Source organism: Cebus imitator, unplaced genomic scaffold (assembly GCF_001604975.1).
Source record: "Cebus imitator isolate Cc_AM_T3 unplaced genomic scaffold, Cebus_imitator-1.0 Scaffold507, whole genome shotgun sequence".
Classification (NCBI taxonomy): Eukaryota; Metazoa; Chordata; class Mammalia; order Primates; family Cebidae; genus Cebus; species Cebus imitator.
In genome coordinates, this window is record NW_016107822.1 from 1,403,428 (window position 1) to 1,408,826 (window position 5,399).

Consider the following 5,399-nt stretch of genomic DNA (forward strand, 5'->3'; position numbering starts at 1 on the left):
TCAACAGCCTGACACAGTATATTACTTTTTGAGTCACTGTCCTCCTTTTCATTTCCAATATTTTCTTAGCCATATCTTTAAGGAAAGGCTTTTGTAAAGTCACACAGAAAATGACTACCTGGTTATTTTCCTTCCTTTGGAAATTGTAAAGTTTTGTTGTCCAATGATAGGGCTCTAATTATCTGCTCCAGAGGCTTGACTCCCATCAGTATTCTTTGCTTTTTCTTCACCCATTTCCAGATTCTCTTTACCAAGGATGTTCAGTAAAAAAGTCCACATGGCTAATTTCTTATCTAATTCTGATATAGGGAGCCTTCATGTTTTTTTTTCTTTACCAATTGGTTATAAAATCACTAGCAGTAATTCCAGGAGAACTGATCTTGAGGAAGATGAGTGGAAAAGAAATCAAAATGATGGTTCTACTGTCTTCAAGGACATTTTCTAGAAAACAAACAAAAAAAATAGTGTTCATCAATTTTTCACCACCAGAATTGGATATTTCTTAATTTTAAAGAATAATATAAATGACAAACATTTTTATGAAAAAAAGCTTAAGTACACAGTCCCTAAAAACTAAATGATTCATCTCCTAGAAGATTACAGTATAAGAATATTACATGCAAGACAGATGACTGTTGTCATTTTACATATTAAAAAACTTCTGCATCCACATACGGTGGCTCATACCTATAAATCTCAGCACTTTGGGAGGCCAAGGTGGGAGGATCACTTGAGTCCAGGAGTTCAAGGCCAGCCTGGGCAGCATGGGAAAATCCTGTTTCTATTTTTTAAAAATGCAAAAAATTGGCCTAGCATGGAGGCACACACCTGTAGTCCCAGCTACTAAAGAGGCTAAGCTGGGAGAATCACCTGAGCCTGGGAAGTCGAGGCTGCAGTGAGCCACTTTCCTGGAAGAGGTGTCTCCTTCCTCCCCACTAAAATGTCAAAGAACCTATGGAGGGTCTTCCTGAGACCTGCAGAGGAAAATTCAGGCAATGCCTCACATTGATCCATAATGAGATGGCATCAACATCAGTAAAGGGTACCCAAGGAAGAAATGACAAGAAAGATTCTCAGGGAAGAAGTAATAAGGCATCACATCTGAAGAGTGATGCCGAATTTAAAAAGACATCTGGCCTTACTAAACATTTGAGAGTGTGCCTTACTCGAATTCCTGACCATTTGACCTCTGGAGAAAGTTTTGATTCCTTTAGCAGTTTGGTAAAGAGTGGTACTTACAAAGAGACAGAGTTTACGGTGAAGGAAGGAGAGAAAACAGCAGAATTTTCATAAGAAAAGAAAAGCAAAAAACCTATGCAACTATCTTGCCTGTTCTTCACATGTACCCCAAAACCTAAAACGTAATAAAATATATATTGAAATAAATAAAAATAAAAAAAGAAGATGGATCACAAAAAGAAGAGAAAAACAGAGAATGCTTCTAACACAAACACAAATGGAGGAGTTCGTGTCACCAGTTCTCAACCCCTAAGCAGTATTTTACCAACTTCAGGTGTGTCACAACGTAATACTCGCCAGTCGCAGAACAATCAGACAAGAAAAGAGGTTTGAGATAGAACACTATACCCATGAGAGGCAAAAGAAAGGCACGTTGAATTCAAATGCAGCTTACGAACAAAGACATTCCTTCCATAAAAACTGTACTGAAGATGTTTTCCCAGTGACACCACTAGAGTTAGAAGAAACCATTCTAGGTGAAAAAATAAGAAGACTTAAGCAGGTACTGAGGGAGAAAGAAGAGTTCTTGAAGAAATGGGTAAGAAGATGCGCTGCACTCTAGCGTGGGCTGCAGAGTGAGACCTTGTCTTCTCCTACCGAAAAATAAATAAAAGTTCTTATAACATGAATTAACACCCTTCTACCTTTAACGCTTACAAGTGAAGAATCTATGGCTCACTATTGGCTTAAACGGATGAGATGATGGGAGGAAATCCCATAACCCAGAAACCTGAAAAAAGAAATAGTGGCAGAAGTAGCAGCAATGATAATGATAAAATGATAATAACAGTCATTAAGTTCTTGCTTTGTGCTTGGAACTAGCACTTTATGTGCATTGCTTTTTTTCATACAAAAAATGATAAATTTTATGTTCTTATGTACATATTTTAGACGAGAAAACTGAGGCTTGGAGGGGTTTTGCACATTTTTCAAGGTGACAGCCAATTAGTGGTGAAGTGAAATTCCACCCAAATTCTGACAACAGAAAATATTTAATAAATTTTCTATCCTGTAGAGAGAGCAAAAAGTATCTTCAGAAACACAGATATGAAGTGAAAAGAATAATAACATATGCAGCTATTTTTTAAAAAAGAAAAATTTAGAGAAATTAATTATTTTTATTGAAAAAACCATTCTGAGTAATGATATTTATAAATAGATTTTACCAGACAACTAGTGTGGCTACTAAAAATATAAAGTTTAATGATGTATGAGCCTTGGTTAAATGTAACTCTTTAGTATCATTGATCGACCAGGAAATTCTGGCCTTCCCACCAACATGCGGAATTTTCTTGATACCTCTCTCATGTTAAGTATTCTTTCTGTGGTTTACAGAAACCTTGGCTAAGTTTCTACTTCACGAATTTCTAGTTCTAAAGTCCCTAATTCCCACTCTTGCCATAAGACACATTTTTCTCCTCAGTGCCCCAATCCAATTTAGTTTCTATTCTGATCCTGTAGCCTAAAATAGATGGCAAAGGAAGCATGAAAGTAGTAAATAGATGAATCCAATAAAAAAGGAATAAAGAAAATATTGAAAATAACATCTTGATCAGAGCAAAATGTAAAGACAAAATTAATAACACTTTTTTTTTAACAAAGAAAGAGGAAACAAACCATTAAAATCGATTTTTTTAAAGTTCTGAAAGTTACATCTTTTACATACCATACAATCAGGGGATAAGTTAATTATCAATAGCAAAAGACATAGGAATTCTAGATATAAAAGTACTTAAGAAATGGGATAATAAGAGTGACAAAGGGAAAGACAGAACAATTGATCCGATTTTCTGTTTAATAAAAATGAGTCAGCTACAATAGGCAAAGAGACGGTACATACTCTCTGCAAAGTATGATGTTGTGTCAGCCCAGTAGAACCAGGAGGACGTCTTCAACCCATTCCCAAGAGCTTGGGGAGAACTTAAGAATGGGAGGGAGAGTTAAAAATCTTAGTATATCTACAGCTACTCTTTAAATAGAGTCTTCAAAATATTTATGTACAGAGAATGCTATTAATTCTAAAGTTAAGCACAATATACATGTAAAACCCATTTCTTAATTTAGCCTGCAGTCTCCCTCAAGTAATATTGGGACACAAACCTCTGATACCATTCATGTTGTCAAGGATTCTGGCAACTGAAAGAGAATGATTGCTAGGTAAGATGTGAAGTAAACAGGAAAAGAAATTGATTAAAATATTGATGATAGAACCAGGGTCTGGAGCAGAAATTTTAAAATCTGTATTTGTATTCTGATGACTAATTTTTTCTAAAATAAGCATGCATTTTTTCTACATGCAGCTACTGGTAAATAGGATAATCCTTCTCGTCCCATTCCTCCTCCTCCAACTGCTTCATCTCCTTTTTCTGTTGTCATTTTTCCTCCTTCTCACCTTCTTCTCCTCCTCTTCTTCACTAAATAATTGAAAAAAATTTAGACCAACTTCTATTATCTTCTTTTCTCCAACTATGAAATTATTTTAAAATAAGATTTGGCAACTGTTTTGGAAAATGGAAAGTGAATATTCACATAAAGTTACAAGTCTGGGGTGCATTATTTTTACACTTGTACCTCTAGTGTTAAACTTCCTATTTTTCAAACATAACCCAAGTTCAAGCATTTGTCACTTAGAAGGATACATTTATATCATGTTGTCTTCTTTTCTCAGATACTTAGAATAAGGATCTTAAACATTACATAAGTAGAAGAGATTTAATTAAAAACTTGAAGAAATGTGTTACTGTTAATTGAATTCTTGCTACATTTACCTTTGCACACCAATGTTAATAAAACTCCAGTTCAAAGTGGATGGGTTTGGGGAATTGAGATAGCTATTTATTTCCCTACCTGAGATGCCAAGATAATCTTCTCAGTAAAATAAAGAACTCACTAGGAGAGTTCTCATTTGTAGCTATTGATCAAGTTTACACAAAATGCTAGAATTTCTAAGTAAAAAAGTAAGAGGTTCAAAGGCCTTTAAACGAGGTTGAGGGAGTGAGAAAGGAAAATAGTTCCCTGCGTTTTGAAAGCCATTCACCTGTGGAGCAGATAATGGACGGACCCCTCAGAGCTGGGCTCCGCTCCAGCCCCTAGCCTGGCGCGCGGTCCCTTCCCCCACCCCGCTGAGCCTTCCTGTTGGGTATCTCGGTATTTAACCGAGCTATAAATTGCCTGAGAGCTTAGAGACAATCAGGTCACCACCGCTCTCACAAGGGAAAAGCTTCTTACTTCCGAGCAGAACGGTTCAGCTGGGAAGGGAGGAAGCAGGGAGAGAATCTATGCTTTAGCCGTCACTGCTCTGGCAAGGGGTCGAGAGAGATGGGGGAGGGAGGTGGCAAAAAATAAAAAATAAAAAAAGCATTCCTAACAATGTCCGCACTTGACCCAAGTCTACAAACTTATCGGTCGCCGCGACGGAAACTCCCAGTGACTCCACGGCCTGGCAGCCGCCGCTGCTGGGCGGAGTCGCGCTCCCGGCCCCACCTATGGGACGGAGCTGCTTCTGCATCTCGGCTCCACCGCACCCTTCTCGGGAAGTCTCCAGGCTTCCAGCAGAGCTCAGCTTAAGCCACCCTCGCTTCTAACCCCGAACCCTAGAAGAATAGCAGGATGAGCCTCCGATAGGCTGGCGGGCCACCTCCCCGCGGCTCAGTTTGAGGACACTTGTGCGGAACCCTTTCAGGTCCCCACCCTGCCCAGCTTTCACAACTCCGCCCGGTTAAATGGCCAAAGACAAACTTCTGCCTCTCCCGTCCCCGGTCCCAGCTTTTCAAAAACCCACAGCTGGCGAACCCACACACGTCGAAACTCCTAGGTCGCTGTTGCAGTCTGGGCATGCTCAGTATCAGGGCAGGTTTTGATTGAAAGTACAAAAAAAAAAAAAAAAAAAAAAAAAAGCTTTGTATTATGCTCTCTTTCTCCTGTGCATATGGCATGCTGAGCAGGTTGTGGGGCATTCCTGAGTCTACCCAGACGTTTTACCAGATGCCCTTGATTGTGTCTCCTTGGGATCGGTTCCCCTCTTACTTCGCCCCCTCCCTCAACCCGCCTCCACCCGCTTTCCTAAGTCCCTGTCCGCTGTGGGGATGGAGAGACACTAACAGAACTGAGATGGGCGACGCTGGCTGAGCGGATCCACCTATTATTAGTGCGCTGGGATT

General features: G+C 39.3%; 1 pseudogene; it reads left to right on the forward strand.

Annotated features, from left to right (window-relative positions):
* Positions 1 to 922: 922 nt before the first annotated feature.
* Positions 923 to 4,823, forward strand: LOC108292776 (annotated as a pseudogene).
* Positions 4,824 to 5,399: the final 576 nt, after the last annotated feature.